Here is a 23,360-nt window from a genome sequence, read left to right on the forward strand (position 1 = left end):
CTCCTCACCCAAACAGCTTATTTTCCATTGAATGAGCTGCATTTTACACAGCAATTTATGGTCATTTTTAGCAGGAAGTTGAGTTATGGAGGAAAGAGAAACAGTGCAGTGCTGGTCACTGCTGAGACTGAGACACCTCGTCCTCCCAGCCTAAGTGAGGAGCGGTGGACAGGCTTCATGCTGGTCACCAGCGGTAGCCCACGGTACTGCCACCCCGCTGTGACCGTAATGAGACAAGTCGACCTGCCGCTGGGAGAGGCGGTAATTACAGAGGCACTGTTCTTCACTCCTCCAGCCCCCATCTCCCTCTCTCTTTATTTAATTATCTCTTTACCTCTCGTTCAGCAAGCCTTCTCTTTCACTCTCACACAATGTCTCTCTCTATTTCTCTATTTCCCTACCTCAATCTCCCCCCTCTTCTCCCTCCTCTCTCTCTCTCTCCCCCCTCTTCTCTCTCCTCTCTCTCTCCCCCCTCTTCTCTCTCCTCTCTCTCGCTCTCTCCCCCCTCTTCTCTCTCCTCTTTCTCTCTCCCCCCTCTTCTCTCTCCTCTTTCTCTCTCCCCCCTCTTCTCTCTCCTCTCTCTCTCTCCCCCCCTCTACTCTCTCCTCTCTCTCTCTCTCTCTCTCTCCCCCTCTTCTCTCTCTCCCCCCTCTTCTCTCTCTTCTCTCTCTCTCTCCCCCCTCTTCTCTCTCCTCTCTCTCTCTCCCCCCTCTACTCTCCCTCAATCTCTGTTCCTGTCTCTCCCTTCTCTCTCTAACCTCTCTCTCCTCTCACTCCCCCTCCTGGATCCAGCTGACAGGAGTTATTTACGCTCTATGCATTCACACATGATCAAGTTGTGACTTTCTTTGGGTTGGTATTCGGAATCTGTAACATCAGTCTTCACAGAAATGGAAAATAGCTTTGTCTTTGTGAAGGTTTACTAAGGGTTGACATTAACGGCCAGTCAATTAATGTTAATCCACAATATGTTCAAAATCATCCTAGTATCAATATCCTATATTCTCTTACATTATTTCATGATGTAATTGACAGTAGGCCTATTAACATGGGATTGCTTTAGTGAGAATGTTGCAAGGTATTGTTATTTATTACCATGCATGCTCTCTCCAATAATAGTTGGTTAAAGGGAAAGGGAAATCATGTTATTTTAAAAGTTATGGTCGATAGCTGTAAATTCACACTGTTTTATGACCACCTTTCATTTTCACAATGTTGGCGAGATTGACTGCATCAGCTATTTGTACATGCATGGAACTTCCAAACTGCTTACAGTTACATACCCACATAGTACTTTCATAGAAAAGTGAGTTGCTCACAAGGATTATGAAAATATTACTGTTGTAAAGTGGGTTTTAGAATTGCTGTGAAAGGCAGATTTGCATTATTACAGTTACCATTGGCTCTGTGAGGTCTTGAATAGATATGACCCATAACTCAGTAATTATTATTCACTTGGCAGGGTTATTGAAAGGGCTTTTAATTTTGGGCAATATTTCATGGTCATCTGAACAGACTCTGTAATCTTTATTATTTTGCCACGGCAGACCTTTTGTAATATATTAGGACTATTTTATTCTGGGAGAGAAAACTTGGCACTGGCCAGGCAAGCAAAGTAGGCTGCCTTTCAAAGTAGGCTGCCTCTCAAATGGACTCCATGGTAACCTAACCTTCACATGGAACTACATCTTTGTTTAGGTTTAGAGAGAGAACAAAATTAAATTGAAAACTTTTAACTGTTTTTGAATGCTCAGTTTCCTAATAGATGTTTTTATTGTATTGACCACACAGGAAGTATTGAAACATTGTCTTTTTGCTTTTTAATCACAGTGGTAATAGGGTTCAACTTTTCAACTTTTAGAGTACTGTCATTCCAAGTCCAAAATGTTTTTGTTTGCGTGTTTATTTGGCAAAACATAGCCTATTGGACGCAGGGGCGCAACTATTTTTACAGTCGGATAAACACTCCAAACAGCCTAACCGACCGCTCGGAGGCGTCCGCATGGTCCTAAAGCACACTGTTGCCTCGTTTTGTATCACATTCAAATTATAAAACTGGGGGGGACAAAAATGCAATTTCAGTCATGTCCCCCCCCATCCCCAGTGAAAGTTGTGCCCCTGATTGGATGTGATTTTGGTTACAAATTGCAGACATTCTGTTTAGGAAACCGTGTTGTGTTGTTTTTCCTGGTGATTGTGCTGCATTAATGTCTAATCTCATGAAATTACCGCTCCCACGATAAATCTAGCCTCACATGCCAGATGTTTTCTGCAGAGAGGAGTGGCTGATGCTCTTTTTCCAAAGTTTTACTCAACTTTTCTAAGATATTACCGCAGCGTAATATCCAGATAATGTGTGCTTACACATAAGCAAAAACACGAGCAAACCACATGCAATGTTGTTATTAATGCCACAGTAATGACATCTGGATTCTGTCACACTGTATACGGGAACAGCTTCTCCATTTTCTGTCTAGATAACACATTCATCAAAAACTGTAACAATATTAAAGCACACACACACACACAAAACACACACACACACACACAAACAAACACAAAACAATGTCATAGGCATTCAGCGATTCCAAACAATTCTTCATTCCATAATCAAGTGTGAAATTGAACTGTCACTACACAGTGATTGTGCTGGCTTATCATTGCCAGGAGAAGCAGCTCACATGAAGCTTGATAAACCTCTAGTCAACACAATACTCCTGACACTGACGTATTATTATACTGCACTAAATGACTAAATGTCAGTCAGGTCAGCCCTCCCATACAACCATTTAATTTTACAGGGTCCCCCCCTCCCACCAATTGTATTTATTTATTCTAATGTATTATAAGAATGATTATTATTATTTTTATTTTTTAAGCTTACTCTTGAAAGTTGTAACAGTAGAATGCACAAGGTGCAATTTCAAAATTGGGTAGTGCATCATCAGTTCCTCTTGTCATGTTAGTCATTGTCAGAAATGTCCAGATCAACTAGCCCATGTCAGCAGTTTTTTTATTTAGGTTTTTTAGCCCATAGATATTGTTGTAACTCAAATATCACATGAATACACATTAGACATTGCAAAATGTATAGAATTGCAAGAAAATGTGCTTTAAAACTGCAACATGTTATTTGCACAATATGACAAAATGTGTAGAATTGCAGGAAATAAGCTTTAAACCTACACAATTCTCTCCACCAACAAAGGGGTGTGAACAGTTTTTGTCATGAACAGTGCTTGTGCCCATAGAAATAGACGTGCCGTGTGTGTGCACAGGGGGGGTGCAGGATGTTCACCAATGCTGGAAGGGGGGCCCTAGTGAAAAGGTTTGGGAACCCATGATTTAGGCAGTGTTGATCAGCCTTGCATCATACTGTATGTTGTTGACAATGATATAATAACCTGTGTTCTCAGAAGAGGTAAATTAATCTATCTCTTGTCAGTCTTGTCATTGTGGTAGTTAGAGACAACGAGGGGAAAGTCGTATGATTATGTCATCTCTTGCTAAGCCACCAGGGTGAATGGAACGCTGCACTGTAGCTCCAAATTAATTGTGACATTTAAAAGTCAGAGGAAAATAAGATGCTTGCATTAATGAGCCATGGGAGTTCCGACGGTTCCTAGTCTCATCATAACTCTCACTGCAATGCTAGTGACTAGGCACTTTGCTTCCGGAGTTCTTGGATGGCGGAGAGTACTGGCTTTTATATAGCCTTTTCTCAATGTTGTGGAAGATAGTTTTTGCTTGGCAGATCTGATGCCCTTCCCTTGATGCATTTTCAATAACAGGTATAATGACACTATCAATTAGTTTAAAATGGCAAAATGCAACTTTTTGGGTGACCTGACAAAATTCACATAGAGTTATAGATCTATCATTCTCTTGAAAGCAAGTCTCAGAAGCGGTAGATCTGTTCTATGTGTGCTATTTCTATGCTTCCCGTTCTTAAATTTAGTTTTTGCGTCTTTTACTTTCGGTTTTGTACACCAGCTTCAAACAGCTGAAACAACAACATTTTTGGTTATGGAAAATATACTTCACAGCGGTTTAGATGGTACAACGATTCTCTACACTATACTAGCTTATTTTGTCACAACTGAAATTAGGCGAACTATTAGAGTTTTAGCAACCAGGAAATAGCGGAGCGATTTCTGCATAGTGAAACTTTAATGTCTTAATGATTGTGTCCCTTGATCTGAAAAAAGTTAGATCATTATAAGATGCCAGAACTGTGAACCTTTAAAGCAAGATACTAACCTTGATTTGTAATTAATTATAAGATTCATGTAAAATATTGACAGTAAAATGATCATCAATCGAGGTTCTCTTCTGACAAACAGTGTTCTAGGACAGATGGGTAAGTAATTAAAGTGAATTCTCATTGAAACTTCTTTTTGAAGCCCCATGAAAGTCCACAGTTGATTATGTATGCTCTCAGAGTTGAGCCAGCTCTGCTGATCTTGGTAAATCAGTCAATCTAGCAAAAACATCCCCGCTATTATTCATGATGCTCCAGTCATTAGGGGTAACACTTCAGACATTCACTACCTGCCTGCTCACTTGCTCTGTCAAAAGACTGACTACCGAATGAAGAGAAGGCCTGTGTCCCAAATGGCACCCTATTCCCTATATAGTGCACAACTTTTAACAAGGCCTCGTAGGATGCACAATGTAAGGAATAGGGTGCCATTTGAGACACAGCCAAGAAAACGGGTTATCATAAAGTCTTGGCTGAGTCAAAGAACACTGAATCAAAATAGCTCATTATGCCCACTGGAATAGAAAATAGGAACCTCTAACAAACAATGAGTTGGATTCTGAACCAACTCCAGTGATGAATCACTGATGAATCATGAATAAGTACCTAAAAATCAAAAGTAGGTACTCTCACATTGTTCAAAGCATCATTAAGCATCCATGTTCCTGTTTGAATAATGATTGTGTGATCTCTTTTATAGCGAGCTACTGTACATATTAAACCGGGCCAATTTGCAGTTAGATTCAGTGCACATTTAGATGAGAAAATAATCCCTTTACTCTCTGATTGTGTTGAATTAAGTCAATGTTATGGCACTGTTTGTTTTTGAAAGCCTGGGCTCTCATTGTTCTGTCATTGAGGTGATGTGATAAGAGGAACAATGCTTATCAGTGGTGGGGTACTAAAGGTACATGGTCGATCGCTGGACCTCTGCTGATAATGTCACAAACGTCAGACTGAGTGTCTTCACAAGCCTCTCTCGCAACCCCTATCTTCTCCTCCTCTGCCTCTGAATGACTGTCTTTCCTTTGGCAATATAAAGCCAAGAGATACTGGTCTGTTTGTGTAATAATGATGGTTAGGAGGAAGGAGAGTTGTGCAAGGCAGTTCTATTGATGCGTACTGCAGTGGCGGTCGGTGCCGTTTAAGATGAGAGAGGACAAAAAATGTTTTGTGAGCATGGCCTTATTTCTATTACAGTATATTGGATGATTGTCATTCATATTCCATTCACCCAGCTCAATGTAACATCGATAGGTTTAGGCTACTACATGATATTCAAAATGTCCCTATACCCATCATGAGGTTGCTACAACCTAGCCTATGAATGAAAGTTTACAATGTAGGTGCACAGGTCAAGAGAAAAATGTGAGTAATCAAGGTGACAGGCCTTGCCCACTCTTGCCTGCATCTAGCGGATCTAGGGTGTAATCATTAGTCCAACAGTTGCAAACGAGAGTTTCTATTGGACAAATTCAAGTATGTTTATCCCCGTTTCGTTCCGTTTGCTTCCGCTTAAGAAACATTTTTCAAAAAAACACTTCATATCATAACCGCTAACCACCACACATAGCCTACATCGTTGTCACCATATTAGCTAACATCATAGTCAACATAGCTACTAGAACAAACACATTAGTAAACCCACTATAATCATGTAGTACAGTGTACAGTCAGCAAGCAGTATAGCAGTTAAACCGGTGGGCCCCGGTGTCAATAAATGAATCAAACCAAAAGCTTACCAGTGTTGGATAGCCATAGCCAGCTAGCTAACATAGCGTCTCTCTCTCTGTTTGAGCCGGGTGTTTGAGTAGGCTAAACTAGCTAGCTGCATTCGCTAGCTAAGTAAGTGAAAGTTAAAAAAAAACTAACTCTCTCTCTCTCGCTTCTCCTTCATTTTTGAATAAATTAATTTGTTCAAAACTGTTCAACTATTGCCTTTCTCTCTCTTTGAATCAGCTACTCACCACATTTTATGCACTGCAGTGCTAACTAGCTGTAGTTTTTGTTTTCAGTACTAGATTCAGTCTCTGATCCTTTGATTGGGTGGACAACATGTCCGTTCATGCTGCAAGAGCTCTGATATGTTGGAGGACGTCCTCCGGAGGTTGTCATAATTACTATGGAAGGGGGTGAGAACCATGGTTTTGTATTAAAGTCTTTGTACCCAGAGGAGGACGGAAACTAGCTGTCCTCTGGCTACACCATGGTGCTACCCTACAGAGTGCTGTTGAGGCTACTGTAGACCTTCATTGCAAAACAGTGTATTTTAATCAATTATTTGGTGAAGTAAATATTTGTAGTATAGTTTTATCAAAAATGTATAACTTTTTTATATTTCACTTTTTATTTTTCTGAAATTGACTGAGGATGATGGTCCTCCCCTTCCTCCTCTGAGGAGCCTCTACTGGTGCACTGTATACCTTTTCTGTCGGATAATATAGGAATATTCAGTAAAATAAAATGTTTGGCTTTGTGAAAATGCATGCAAAGAAAAACAGGTTGGACAACAATGGATTGAGCTTGCCTCTGATGTGTTCCCATGGAATTATTGTCAGTTATGTTGTGTAGACAGCCTAGTGGTTGTCTACACAACATGTAGTGTAGTGGTTAGCGGTTATGATATGAAGTGTTTTTTTGAAAAATGTTTCTTAAGCGGAAGCAAACGGAACGAAACGGGGACCCATGGGGGAGCGTACAATTGGCCCAGCGTCGTCCAGGGTAGGGGAGGGAATGGCCGGCAGGGATGTAGCTCAGTTGGTAGAGCATGGCGTTTGCAACGCCAGGGTTGTGGGTTCGATTCCCATGGGTGGCCAGTATGAAAAATAAAATAAAAAATAATGTATGCACTCACTAACTGTAAGTCGCTCTGGATAAGAGCATCTGCTAAATGACTAAAATTTCAAAATGTTGTGGTTACAGGCTATTGAAGGTGAGAGGGTGTCTTTCAAAGACATTTGATAGTCAAATACTTGACTGTCACAGCCACCAGTAGAAGGTGTAATGTCAGGTAATGTCTGTTGTTACTCTTCAAGAGCTTGGGACTATAAGGTTCTATCTGCAAAAATATGATTCTGAGATAATTGGCTTTAAAGTTAGGAAACCCTCACTGGCTTGAATGGTGTCAGCAATTTTTATATTGTATTATTTAGAACTTAACAACATGAGCACAGTGCCTTCAGAAAATATTCACACCCCTTGACTTTTTCCACATTTTGTTGTTTTACTTCCTGAATTTAAAATGGATTACATTTATAATTTTTGTCACTGGCATGTACACAATACCCCATAATGTCAAAGTGGAATTATGTTTTTCATTTTATTTTTAGAAATGTATAAAGAAAATGGGAAGCTGAAATGTCTTGAGTCAGTAAGTATTTGTTATGGCAAGCGTAAATAAGTTCAGGAGTAAAAATGTGAGTAAGTCAAATAAAAAGTTGCATGGACTCATTCTGTGTGCAATAATAGTGTTTACACGATTTTTTATGACTACCTCATCTCTCTACCCCACACATACAATTATATATTATTATTATTATTATTATTATTATTATCTGTAAGGTCCTTCAGTCGAGCAGTGAATTTCAAACACAGATGCAACCATCAGGGAGGTTTTCCAATGCCTCGTAAAGAAGGGCACCTATTGGTAGATGGGCACGTAAAAGCAGACATTGGATATCCCTTTGAGCATGGTGAAGTTATCAATACACCCAGTCACTACAAAGATACAGGCGTCCTTCCTAACTCAGTTGCTAGAGAGGAAGGAAACCACTCAGGGATTTCACCATGAGGCCAATGGTGACTTTAAAACAGATATAGAGTTTATTCACTGTGATAGGAGAAAACTGAGGATGGATCAACAACATGTTAGCTAATCCAAAATACTTACCTAATTGACAGAGTGAAAAGAAGGAAGCCTGTACAGAATACAAATATTCCAAAACATGCATCTTGTTTGCAACAAGGCACTAAAGTAATATTGCAAAAAATGTGACAAAGCAATTAACTTTTTGTCCTGAAAACAAAGTGTTATGTTTGGGGCAAATCCAATACAACACATTACTAAATACCACTCTCCATATTTCCAAGCATAGTGGTGGCTGCATGATGTTATGGATATGCTTGTAATCGATAAGGAATCTGGAGTTTTTCAGGATAAAAAAGAATCTGAATGGAGCTAAGCACAGGCGAAAACCTAGAGGAAAACCTGGTTCAGTCTGCTTTCCACAAGACACTGGAAGATGAATTCACCTTTCAGCAGGACAATAACCTAAAACACAAGGCCAAATCTACACTGGAGTTGCTTACCAAGAAGACAGTGAATGTTCCAGAGTGGACGAATTACAGTTTTGACTTAAATCTGCTTGAAAATCTATGACAAGCCCTGAACATCGTTGTCTAGTAATGATCAACAACCAATTTGTCAGACCTTGAACATTTTTTAAAAGAATTATGGCAATCCAGGTGTGGAAAGTTCTTAGACACATACCCAGAAAGACTCACAGCTGTAATCGCTTCCAAAGGTGCTTCTACAAAGTATTGACTCAGGGGTGTGAATACTTATGTAAATGAGATATATTTCTGTATTTCATTTTCAATAAATTTGCAAACATTTCTAAAAACATGTTTTAACTTTGTCATTATGGGGTGTTGTGTGTAGATGGGTGAATTTATTAATTTGTTTAATCCGTTTTGAAATCAGGCTGTAACACAACAAAATGCAGAATAAGTCAAGGGGTATGAATACTTTCTGAACGCACTGTAGGTAGAGAAAAATGAACAGAACAAGGCTGTGTCAATAACTATATTTTGACTAATATGCAGATAGAACCTTATGGTCCCAAGCTCTCGTCTTGTAAACATTACCTTAGAAGGCTGTTGGAAGTAGGGCTGGGCGATATATCAAAATTAAGTCAATTCATATTTCAAATGCCTGTATGGCAGAATATAGTTTTTTTCCCCTTCGTTTTCATGAGCGTTTATGTCCGCTTGTTCTCATGTTGTCTTTTTGGTCTCGTCTCGTTCGCGCCTTCTGTGCTGTGCACCTTCCCATTTACACCAGAGAGCTGTATATAATGACGAGATGCTCATGTCTCAGCTCTAACAATGGGAGTCCTTGTCCCAAAGGCGGGAAGGCAAGCCACAAGCTTAGGTTCAAAATAAGCACATAGAAACGCATTGGGCTTATTTATGGAGCGAGATACCTGCCAAAAGTTTGAACGTACGTATCGTTAGGATCGTAAGAAAATCCATACGGAAATTGTTAGGATCGTAAGAAAAGTGATGCGTGAAACATGAAACATTAACGTGACATTTCATCTGTGAACATACAAACACCATGTTACGATTACGGACAAACATTTTAGGCTTGAACAAATCTTGTGTTGCAATTGTGACGTACAATAATACCTTTCAGAGTTTTGGCAGTTTAATCTCACCAACAATATTTTTTTACACCAAACCGCCTGTGAGGAGTGCAACACGAACAAGCATAACACAAATTGATAAGACAGCATTAGAAGAAAGGATAATTAGCGATATAATACATCTTCAAATATAAGGAACTGGAACACAAAAGACATGGTAGAGAGAAAACACAGCAAACAGAGGACGGCATGTGGGTATGTGCGGATGAATTGTGATGGAAGGTGGGGTGTGTGTTTTTGTGTTTGGAAATATGTGGTGTTAAGTGAGTGAAAAAGGATAATGGTTGTAAATCCCAGAACCCATGTGTGTTTGTGAGAGAGAGCTTTCAATTTAGTGCAGATATGGGATATACATTTTAAAATCAATTATAAATACATTTTATTTATTACTTGTCCTATCATGATGGAATGGACCCCAACCCTATACCCTAGACACCCACCTGATCGACCAATACACTAAGGAGAAGTCCTTATCTGTTTTATGGGCCTACTGTAAGTAGCAGACAAATCAGAAAGATGAATGTGGTCAGAGACCTACTAAAGCAGCCCCGCCCCCTCAAGATTCTAAGCCTACCTGGCATGGATGCTGACCTTCTAGGCAGAGTTGCAAAGAAAAAGCCATATCTCAGACTGGCCAATAAAAAGAAAAGATTAAGATGGGCAGTCTGAGATATGGCTTTTTCTTTGCAACTTTGCCTAGAAGGTCAGCATCCCGGAGTCGCCTCTTCACTGTTGACGTTGAGACTGGTGTTTTGCGGGTACTATTTAATGAAGCTGCCAGTTGAGGACCTGTGAGACGTCTGTTTCTCAAACTAGACACTAATGTATTTGTCCTCTTGCTCAGTTGTGCACCGGGGCCTCCCACTCCTCTTTCTATTCTGGTTAGAGCCAGTTTGCGCTGTTCTGTGAAGGGAGTAGTACACAGCTTTGTACGAGATCTTCAGTTTCTTGGTAATTTCTCGCTTGGAATAGCCTTCATTTCTCAGAACAAGAATAGACTGACGAGTTTCAGAAGAAAGTTATTTGTTTATGGCCATTTTGAGCCTGTAATCGAACCCACAATTGCTGATGCTCCAGATACTCAACTAGTCTCAAGAAGGTTGTATTGCTTCTTTAATCAGCACAACAGTTTTCAGCTGTGCTAACATAATTGCAAAAAGGTTTTCTAATGATCAATTAGCCTTTTAAAATGATAAACTTGGATTAGCAAACACAACGTGCCAATGGAACACAGGACTGATGGTTAGTGATAATGGGCCTCTGTACGCCTATGTAGATATTCCATTAAAAATCAGCAATTTCCAGCTACAAAAGCCATTTACAACATTAACAATGTCTACACTGTATTTCTGATCATTTTGATGTTATTTTAATGAACAAAAAAATTGCTTTTCTTTAGAAAACAAGGACATTTCTAAGTGACCCCAAACTTTTGAACAGTAGTATATATATATATATATATATATATATATATACATACAGTGGGGAGAACAAGTATTTGATACACTGACGATTTTGCAGGTTTTCCTACTTACAAAGCATGTAGAGGTCTGTACTTTTTATCATAGGTACACTTCAACTGTGAGAGACGGAATCTAAAACAAAAATCCAGAAAATTACATTGTATGATTTTTAAGTAATTCATTTGCATTTTATTGCATGACATAAGTATTTGATCACCTACCAACCATTAAGAATTCCAGCTCTCACAGACCTGTTAGTTTTTCTTTAAGAAGCCCTCCTGTTCTCCACTCATTACCTGTATTAACTGCACCTGTTTGAACTCGTTACCTGTATAAAAGACACCTGTCCACACACTCAATCAAACAGACTCCAACCTCTCCACAATGGCCAAGACCAGAGAGCTGTGTAAGGACATCAGGGATAAAATTGTAGACCTGCACAAGGCTGGGATGGGCTACAGGACAATAGGCAAGCAGCTTGGTGAGACGGCAACAACTGTTGGCGCAATTATTAGAAAATGGAAGAAGTTCAAGATGACGGTCAATCACCCTCGGTCTGGGGCTCCATGCAAGATCTCACCTCGTGGGGCATCAATGATCATGAGGAAGGTGAGGGATCAGCCCAGAACTACACAGCAGGACCTGGTCAATGACCTGAAGAGAGCTGGGACCACAGTCTCAAAGAAAACCATTAGTAACACACTACGCCGTCATGGATTAAAATCCTGCAGCGCACGCAAGGTCCCCCTGCTCAAGCCAGCGCATGTCCAGGCTCGTCTGAAGTTTGCCAATGACCATCTGGATGATCCAGAGGAGGAATGGGAGAAGGTCATGTGGTCTGATGAGACAAAAATAGAGCTTTTGGTCTAAACTCCACTCGCCGTGTTTGGAGGAAGAAGAAGGATGAGTACAACCCCAAGAACACCATCCCAACCGTGAAGCATGGAGGTGGAAACATCATTCTTTGGGGATGCTTTTCTGCAAAGGGGACAGGACGACTGCACCGTATTGAGGGGAGGATGGATGGGGCCATGTATCGCGAGATCTTGGCCAACAACCTCCTTCCCTCAGTAAGAGCATTGAAGATGGGTCGTGGCTGGGTCTTCCAGCATGACAACGACCCAAAACATACAGCCAGGGCAACTAAGGAGTGGCTCCGTAAGAAGCATCTCAAGGTCCTGGAGTGGCCTAGCCAGTCTCCAGACCTGAACCCAATAGAACATCTTTGGAGGGAGCTGAAAGTCCGTATTGCCCAGCGACAGCCCCGAAACCTGAAGGATCTGGAGAAGGTCTGTATGGAGGAGTGGGCCAAAATCCCTGCTGCAGTGTGTGCAAACCTGGTCAAGACCTACAGGAAACGTATGATCTCTGTAATTGCAAACAAAGGTTTCTGTACCAAATATTAAGTTCTGCTTTTCTGATGTATCAAATACTTATGTCATGCAATACATTGCAAATTAATTACTTAAAAATCATACAATGTGATTTTCTGGATTTTCTGGATATACTCAGAGGACCGTTAATAGCATGTTTTAACCACTCCTATATAAATGGTAGATTATCAGACACTCAACAAGAAGGTCTGATTTCATTATTAATGAAACAGGATCCAAGTAGTAAATATAAAGATCCATTGGAGGCCTCTTACACTTCAGTGTTATGATGCAAAAATGCTAGCAAAATGCTTTGCACATAGAATTAAAAAGGTATTGTCAGAAATTATTAATCCTAATCAGACAGGTTTTTTACATGGATGATACATTGGAGATAATATAAGACAAGTACTGGAAACAATAGAACACTATGAAAAATCTGGGAAAGCATGCCTGTTATTCATAGCTGACTTTGAAAAGGCCTTTGATAAAGTACGACTGGAGTTTATATATAAATGCCTGGAATATTTCAATTTTGGAGAATCTCTTATAAAATGGGTTAAGGTTTTGTATTGTAACCCTATGTGTAAAATAGTCAATAATGGCTACTTCTCTGAAAGTTTTAAACTGTCAAGATGAGTAAAACAAGGTTGTCCACAATCGGCATATCTATTTATTATTGCCATCGAAATGTTAACTGTTAAAATCAAATCCAACAATAATATTAAGGTGTTAGAAATCCAGGGCTTAAAAACAAAGGTCTCATTGTAAGCTGATGATTAATGTTTTCTTTTAAATCCACAATTTGGATCCCTCCACAGCCTCAGACGATCTAGATACTTTCTCTAACCTCTCTGGATTAAAACCAAATTATGATATGATGTACTGGATCACAAAAAAATACAACTTTTACATTACCGTGTAGTTTACCAATAAAATGGTCTGACGGGGATGAGGACATACTCGGTATACATATCCTGAAAGAAATACATTATTGAACTCCCATAAAATGTAATAGAAAGTTATCAAAAATAGATACGCTGGATATTTGTGAAAAGATCACGCTGTCTATTTGTGGAAAGATCACCCTGATTAACGTTTTAGTTATATCCCAGTTTACCTTTTTGCTTATGGTCTTGCTTACACCTAGCGACCTGTTTTTTTAAATTACATGAGCAAAAAATATTCAATTTTATTTGGAATGCAAGCCAGACAAAATTAAAAGGGCCTATTTATATAATGAATATGAATTCGGAGGGCAGAAATTATTAAATATTAAAGCATTAGACCTCTCACTAAAGGCGTCAGTCATACAAAAGTTATACTTAAATCCAAACTGGTTCTCTAGCAAATTAGTAAGAATGTCTCACCCCATGTTCAAGAATGGCCTTTTCCCCTTTATTCAGATTACAATCGGTTATTTGCAAATGAAATCATCTCCAGAATATGTATTATTATTAATATCGTTATTTTTATACAAGCCATAGAAAGTTGGTTGCAATTTCAGTTTAATCCACCAGAAAAGACAGAACAAATAATACAACAAATATTGTTGTTAATCTCAAATATAATAACTGATAACATAAAAAAAGGTATAATCTTTGTAAATTATATCATAAATAGGACTGGTGGAGTTATAATAATAAAAATATGCCACTTAGCAGACGCTTTTATCCAAAGCGACTTACAGTCATGCGTGCATACATTTTTGTGTATGGGTGGTCCCGGGGATCGAACCCACTACCCTGGCATTACAAGTGCCGTGCTCTACCAGCTGAGCTACAGAGGACCACACACGCAGCTAACAATAATATATGGAAATGTCTGCTCTGCCCAAAATTACAACCAACTAATTGCAGCATTACCACAAAAATGGAAGAGGCAATTGGAAGGGGGAAAAAGTAAAGAACTTGTCTGTCGGCCCTGCATTAAACACCAAAATTGGCTAAAGAAAATTGTGATCAATAAAAAATATATACCAGTTTCATTTAAGGACCAAAAATTGACAGCTGTGCCATATACAGTGAGGAAAAAAAGTATTTGATCCCCTGCTGATTATGTACGTTTGCCCACTGACAAAGAAATGATCAGTCTATAATTTTAATGGTAGGTTTATTTGAACAGTGAGAGACAGAATAACAACAAAAAAATCCAGAAAAAGGCATGTCAAAAATGTTATAAATTGATTTGCATTTTAATGAGGGAAAGAAGTATTTGACCCTCTCTCAATCAGAAAGATTTCTGGCTCCCAGGTGTCTTTTATACAGGTAACAAGCTGAGATTAGGAGCACACTCTTAAAGGGAGTGCTCCTAATCTCAGCTTGTTACCTGTATAAAAGACACCTGTCCACAGAAGCAATCAATCAATCAGATTCCAAACTCTCCACCATGGCCAAGACACAAGAGCTCTCCAAGGATGTCAGCGACAAGATTGTAGACCTACACAAGGCTGGAATGGGCTATAAGACCATCCCCAAGCAGCTTGGTGAGAAGGTGACAACAGTTGTTGCGATTATTCGCAAATTGGAAGAAACACAAAAGAACTGTCAATCTCCCTCGGCCTGGGGCTCCATGCAAGATCTCACCTCGTGGAGTTGCAATGATCATGAGAATGGTGAGGAATCAGCCCAGAACTACACGGGAGGATCTTGTCAATGATCTCAAGGCAGCTGGGACCATAGTCACCAAGAAAACAATTGGTAACACACTACGCCGTGAAGGACTGAAATCCTGCAGCGCCCGCAAGGTCCCCCTGCTCAAGAAAGCACATATACATGCCCGTCTGAAGTTTGCCGATGAACATCTGAATGATTCAGAGGAGAACTGGGTGAAAGTGTTGTGATCAGATGAGACCAAAATGGAGCTCTTTGGCATCAACTCAACTCGCCGTGTTTGGAGGAGGAGGAATGCTGCCTATGACCCCAAGAACACCATCCCCACCGTCAAACATGGAGGTGGAAACATTATGCTTTGGGGGTGTTTTTCAGGTTCGAGTTGCCAAACGTCAGGCTCGAAACCTTAATGACTTCGAGAAGATCTGCAAAGAGGAGTGGGACAAAATCCCTTCTGAAATGTGTGCAAACCTGGTGGCCAACTACAAGAAACGTCTGACCTCTGTGATTGCCAACAAGGGTTTTGCCACCAAGTACTAAGTCATGTTTTGCAGAAGGGTCAAATACTTCTTTCCCTCATTAAAATGCAAATCAATTTATAACATTTTTGACATGCCTTTTTCTGGATTTTTTTGTTGTTATTCTGTCTCTCACTGTTCAAATAAACCTACCATTAAAATTATAGACTGATCATTTCTTTGTCAGTGGGCAAACGTACAAAATCAGCATGGGATCAAATATTTTTTTCCCTCACTGTCGATAGTATAATAGTTGGGAAGAGATATTCCATGGCACATGTTTTATGAACTGATACGCAAAACAACGCTGGATTCAAAACTTAGAACATCGCTGGGTGACATGGACATCCCCATGCATGCACCTTGTCAAAATATGACTAATTCAAAATTGCACCATCCCATTCTCTGGGAGTCTTTGCCACTCAATATGTTTTTTTCGAGAATATTTTGATATTTATTGCCGCACTCAAAATCTTTACAAAGCATTTTCTGTTGGGTTAATATGAATTGAAAATAATTTGACATGATTTATATGAATCAGGTCAGGAACATATTAACTTTGAAATGAACTAGGGAGAGGTTAAACATAGGCTAAGTCTGGCATAAGCTTATTCCCACACTTTACAATAACTCTGTTGCAGTGGTCTTAGGTATTCTCCATATAGGCTATTCCCTCCATCGCGACACTGCTGCCCAGTTGAAGAGCTTGTAATCTCCATGCAGCACCACAGCACCATGCACCTTCGGAAAACCACCCCTCAGCCTCAGAAGATGCCCTTTGATTTGATTTATTAGGATCCCCATTAGCCGACGCCAATGGGGTCGAAAAATACATTACTGACAAAATACCTTCTGGAGGCATGCAGCCAAAGAGTCATTATACCCTAATGTAGGCCTATTTGCCTACTATCCAAATAAAGTTCAGAGCATGCATGATTCGTGCAACTCGTCATTCCAACATATTTGAACATTTAATGAATCCTTCATTCAGTTCAGTCAGTCAGTATGTCATCCATTCAGTCACTTGTCTGAGTTGTGATAGGAACTAAATCAAAGAGAATAGAACAGTCCATTTCTTTATTGAAATCCATGTGTGTATTCAAAGTTTTTTACCCTATCACTTTAATAATACAATGTTTAATTTAGGCCTATCCAAATAAAAAATAGGCCTTCAACTTGTAGGCATTGCAATCATTTTGGGTATTGGTGTCTTGCGGAATAATTTTAGAACTCTATTTGTGTTTTAGAACTGTTTTTATTATAGGGCTCCCCTTAAAAAGAGACCCTAGCTCACAGGCCTCTAAATATAGCCTCTAAATGAATGTTAAACAAAATAGTTGAAGAAACACATGCAGTGGCTGATGGGGAAAACAGATCTGGCAATAAGAATAGGCTATAGCTAGTCTTGACATTTTGGGACCCCCTTGGCTATTTCGCTCAGGACAGGTTATAGCCAAGACTTAATCAATATTTTGTTTAGTCTCATTTATTGATATGGATATAGCCTCTGCGTGATGGGGTTGTGCAATGCAAATGGCTATAACAAGCCTACATACAGTGGTTCTTCCTTTAAAAGTTGCGTCATACCAGCAGCACAGCTTGTGGGGTAACACAGAATGGTATGGCACGTTGGAGTGCATGACGTCATAGTATTTTACTGTCAGCCATTGTTGCCATTAATGCTAGTTCGATCATCATAGGGCATCTTTGAGAAGCTAAGTTATTGAAATGACATGGCGCTGTAGGCCTAAGAGTCCTGTTTACTGTAGCTGTTTTAGCGTAACTTACTTATTGGCATAAAGGCCTACTTCAATATACAGTATATCAATCAATCAATCATTCATTTGTGCATGTCATCACACAGCATACAAGTCATCCATGTCTTTAAATACAGTCAAGCATTTTAGTTATAAAACGAAATAACAAAGGGAGCCTTGAATAATTAAACAATGAATAAACCTTAACATGTCGGCTAAAGTGATATATAAATAAAAACCTTACAGTGTAACAACAGTTTTAGTAAGTAGTAACCTACGGCCCCAGTTACAGCTTCTTCTGACAAAGTAGAAACCAAAAGAAGTGTATTTTTGTGCATGTGGGACAGAGGAGGGGAAAATGCTCAGCATTCAACACCATAGTGCCCTCAAAGCTCATCACTAAGCTAAGGATCCTGGGACTAAACACCTCCCTCTGCAACTGGATCCTGGACTTCCTGACGGGCCGCCCCCAGGTGGTAAGGGTAGATAACAACACATCTGCCACACTGATCCTCAACACAGGGGCCCCTCAAGGGTGCGTGCTCATTCCCCTCCTGTACTTCCTGTTCACCCATGACTGCATGGCCAGGCACGACTCCAACACCATCATTAAGTTTGCCGACGACACAACAGTGGTAGGCCTGATCACCGACAACGATGAGACAGCCTATAGGGAGGAGGTCAGAGACCTGGCCGTGTGGTGCCAGGATAACAACCTCTCCCTCAACGTGACCAAGACAAAGGAGATGATTGTGGACTACAGGAAAAAAAAAGAGAACTGAGCATGCCCCCATTCTCATCGAAGGGGCTGTAGTGGAACAGGTTGAGTGCTTCAAGTTCCTTGGTGTCCACATCACCAACAAACTATCATGGTCCAAACACACCAAGACAGTCGTGAAGAGGGCACGACAAAGCCTATTCCCCCTCAGGAGACTGAAAAGATTTGGCATGGGTCCTCAGATCCTCAAAAAAATATACAGCTGCACCATCGAGAGCATCCTGACTGGTTGCATCACCGCCTGGTAGGGCAACTGCTTGGCCTCCGACCGCAAGGCACTACAGAGGGTAGTGCGTACGGCCCAGTACATCACTGGGGCAAAGCTTCCTGCCATCCAGGACCTCTATACCAGGCGGTGTCAGAGGAAGGCCCTCAAAATTGTCAAAGACTCCAGCCACCCTAGTCATAGACTGTTCTCTCTGCTACCGCACGGCAAGCGGTACCGGAGTGCCAAGTCTAGGTCCAAAAGACTTCTCAACAGCTTCTACCCCCAAGTCATAAGACTCTTGAACAGCTAATCATGGCTACCCAGACTATTTGCACTGCCCCCCACCCCCACCCCCCACCCCATCTTTTTACGCTGCTGCTACTCTGTTAATTATTTATGCATAGTCACTTTAACTCTACCCACATGTACATATTACTTCAACTACCTCAACTATTCGGTGCCCCCGCACATTGACTCTGCACCGGTACCCCCCCTGTATATATAGCCTCCCTACTGTTGTTGTATTTTACTTCTGCTCTTTTTTTCTCAACACTTTTTTGTTGTTGTTTTATTTTACTTTTTTTATTAAAAATAAATGCACTGTTGGTTAAGGGCTGTAAGTAAGCATTTCACTGTAATGTCTGCACCTGTTGTATTCGGCGCATGTGGCCAATAAGATTTGATTTGATTTGATTTGATTTGAATAGCATTCTCACGTAGGTGTTCATCTTGTCCAGGTGGGAAAGGGCAGTGTGGCGTGCAATAGAGATTGCATCATCTGTGGATGCAAATTGGAGTGGGTCTAAGGTTTCTGGGATGATGGTGTTGATGTGAGCCATGACCAGCCTTTCAAAGCACTTCATGGCTACAGACATGAGTGCTACGGGTCGGTAGTCATTTAGGCATGTTATCTTAGTTTTCTTGGGCACAGGGACTATGGTGGTCTGCTTCAAACATGTTGGTATTACAGACTCAGTCAGGGACATGTTTGTAATAAATAAATTATTTTAAATAAATTTGATCATATTACTCCAGTGCTAGCTTCCCTACACTGGCTTCCTGTTAAGGCAAGGGCTGATTTCAAGGTTTTACTGTTAACCTATAAAGCGTTACATGGGCTTGCTCCTACCTATCTTTCCGAGTTGGTCCTGCCGTACATACCAATACGTACGCTACGGTCACAAGACGCAGGCCTCCTAATTGTCCCTAGAATTTCTAAGCAAACAGCGGGAGGCAGGGCTTTCTCCTATAGATCTCCATTTTTATGGAACAGTCTGCCTACCCATGTGAGAGACGCAGACTCGGTCTCAACCTTTAAGTCTTTACTGAAGACTTATCTCTTCAGTAGGTCATATGATTGAGTGTAGTCTGGCCCAGGAGTGTGAAGGTGAACGGAAAGGCTGGAGCAACGAACAGCCCTTGCTGTCTCTGCCGGGCCGGTTCCCCTCTCCACTGGGGTTCTCTGCCTCTAACCCTGTTGCAGGGGCTGAGTCACTGGCTTGCTGGTGCTCTTTCATGCCGTCCCTGGGAGGGGTGCGTCACTTGAGTGGGTTGAGTTACTGACGTGATCTTCCTGTCTGGGTTGGCGCCCCCCCTTGGTTTGTGCTGTGGTGGAGACCTCTGTGGGCTATACTCGGCCTTGTCTCAGGATTGTAAGTTGGTGGTTGGGGATATCCCTCTAGTGGTGCGGGGGCTGTGCTTTGGCGGAGTGGGTGGGGTTATATCCTTCCTGTTTGGCCCTGTCCGGGGTTTCTTCGGATGGGGCCACAGTGTCTCCGGACCGCTCCTGTCTCAGCCTCCAGTATTTATGCTGCAGTAGTTTATGTGTCGGGGGCTGGGGTTAGTTGGTTATACCTGGAGTACTTCTCCTGTCTTATCCAGTGTCCTGTGTGAATTTAAGTATGCTCTCTCTAATTCTCTCGTTCTCTCTTTCTCTCTGAGAACCTGAGCCCTAGGACCATACGTCAGGACTACCGGGCATGATGACACCTTGCTGTCCCCAGTCCGCCTGGCCTTGCTGCTATTCCAGTTTCAACTGTTCTGCCTGCGGCTCACGAAACCCCTACCTGTCCCAGACCTGCTGTTTTCAACTCTTTAATGATCGGCTATGAAAAGCCAACTGAGAGACCTGAGCCCTAGGACCATACGTCGGGACTACCGGCCGTGGTGACTCCTTGCTGTCCCCAGTCCGCCTGGCCTTGCTGCTATTCCAGTTTCAACTGTTCTGCCTGCGGTTATGGAACCCCTACCTGTCCCAGACCTGCTGTTTTCAACTCTTAATGATCGGCTATGAAAAGCCAACTGAGATTTATTCCTGATTATTATTTGACCATGCTTGTCACTTATGAACATTTTTGAACATCTTGGCATGGTTCTGTTATAATCTCCACCCGGCACAGCCAGAAGAGGACTGGCCACCCCTCATAGCCTGGTTCCTCTCTAGGTTTCTTCCTAGGCTTTCGCCTTTCTAGGGAGTTTTTCCTAGCCACCGTGCTTCTACACCTGCATTACTAGCTGTTTGGGGTTTTAGGCTGGGTTTCTGTACAGCACTTCGAGATATTAGCTGATGTAAGAAGGGCTATATAAAATAAAATTGATTGATAAATGTCAGTGAAGACACTTGCCAGTTGGTCAGTGCATGCTCGGAGTACGCGTCCTGGTTATCTGTCTGGCCCTGTGGCCTTGTGAATGTTGATCTCAGCATAGGGCTGAGTTACTCTTTAATTCCTGGCTTTCGTTCAAAATAAGTTATATTATAATGCAGGGTTAAAGACACATTCTTTCTGATTGTCTTTAGCATGCAGTCTCTCCTCTCGCTACAGCAAATTTCATTTGAATTATAATGTGGATTATAATAAATTGATATATTTGTAGGAGTTGATGCATTTTTTGTTAGGGCAACTCTGGTCAGTGATATGGAGTTAGAAATGTAAAACTTTAGAGTACTTAAGCATCGAAAACATTGCAAGTATGCCCTTTTTTTCCCCAATAGGACTCAACTCTGACTGTAGTAAAACGAAGAGTGGATGTTATCCAACACAGAGTGGGACAGTGCAGCTCAAAAGGCCAGCTATTGTGAAAGAATACCTGTGGATCTTGATGATTTCCTCTATCGTTTCAAGAGGCCTACTGTCCACCTGGTAATTGTGTGGTTCCGAAGGATAAATCGTCACCTTCAGATGGATGTGTGGTTTCAGAGAGAAGCCAGCTGCGAGCCTACAACCAGGCACGGTAGATGTCATCCTTTTCCTGCACAGCAATTTGAAGAAATCCAGTGATGAATGGGCTGTTTTTGAAGTTATTGTTTTAGCATATTTATTTGTTGTCTAATATTAGAAGGCTCTTTAAAGTGATTTGAGTTGTCAATGTGCCACATTGCATTAAATATATATATATATATATATATTCTGTTCTTAATTCATAGCATGGTTTATTTTTAGCCAAATGTTGAGTAGACATGCAGACAAATTAATTAATGCAGGAAAAAAGGAATAATAGCCTACTGTCTGTAGTCATAAAAACAATTAGGCTAAATAAATTGATATTATTTTGTTGGGTAACGGATCGGCTCTTGGAACTCATTAAGAGGGGGTTTCTATATTTTCTATCTTTAAGAGGGGGTTTCTATCTTCAATAATCATTCATTCAGAAGGTTAAACCCATAGGTCTTAGGCCTGCAGTAAATTAAATTAGATTACCAGGTTCATTTTTCATTAGGTTATAATAATCCATGCCTTCTGGGAATGTTATAAAGTCCAAAAGTTATGGGTGGAGTTAGAAATTTGGCTATCAGAAGTATTACAATGGAAATTAACTTGTAATCCTTCTGTCTGCATATTTCAAGTCATTGCATATAAGGGTGCAGTGAGATACCCTATGGGTTGGACGATACTTTTCTCGTCAATCATCTTGAAAAAACGGAAACTTTAAAACGGAAAATCAACCAATGTCAGCCTTTAAATGCTTGCGACGGAGAGAAACAAAATAGTGTAGTTTGAGGCCATGTGGCGGAGAGTGATGCGAGCGCTGGAGATGGGGGTGTGAGCATGTGGGTCTGGGCAGGTGTGATGTAGTTGTCATTTGTATGTGTATGTTTTGTATTGTCTAAAAATATAAAATAAAATCGTACCAAAAAATTTAATAAGGAAAAATGACAAGCTTGCAACACACATCTGATTATGCATTATGAATAGGATTTATTTGATTTATTTAGTTTACATTCTTCATTGTAACCACAATATCACAAATAATTGAACACACACAACATGAGCAGATTAACTTGGTCGAAACATTTCTTTATTAAAGACTATCAGAAAGAATGTTGGTACTTATTTAATTTGATCCAAAGCCACGAATGAGTGAGTCACTCAGCTTGATGCTGACAAATAGCTTTATGCTGTGAGCCTACTAAATAGGCCAAGCCTAAACAAATATATTAAATTGCCTAAATAAACTAGTACATTTCATAAATAAATTAAGAAGCTCAGGTCTTGAAAATACGAGCAACCTTTTTCCCCTCCCTTTCCTCGCTGGACTCTCTTTTATTCTGTTTCTTCTGCACATCAGCAAAGAAGGAATCCATGTTTCAGAAACTAATTTTATATAGAGGGGCTATCACTCTTTCACACTGTGGTAAATAAAGCCAGTTAGTTATTAAGAATTATTTATTTCTGTTTTTAGAGGGAGAGAAACCAAAAGCCCACCGTGCCTATTTTTCTAAAATCGCCAGTCCACATGTCAAGTGTAATTGAACCATTGTATTTACCCAAGTTCTCTCTCAACTCCGGGACCACCGGACAGCAATACTTCTTTGGGACTGATGCAGGACTCTAGTTCCAGAGGAGAGACTCTAGGACTGAAACATTCACACCTCCATTAATATATGAAATTATTTTTGTGCCACCGTTTAGACTACCGATAGATCAGCGTTCTAACTCCCCCTTGTGATAGTGTGGTGCAATGAC

The sequence above is a fragment of the Coregonus clupeaformis genome, chromosome 14, assembly GCF_020615455.1.
Source record: "Coregonus clupeaformis isolate EN_2021a chromosome 14, ASM2061545v1, whole genome shotgun sequence".
NCBI lineage: Eukaryota > Metazoa > Chordata > Actinopteri > Salmoniformes > Salmonidae > Coregonus > Coregonus clupeaformis.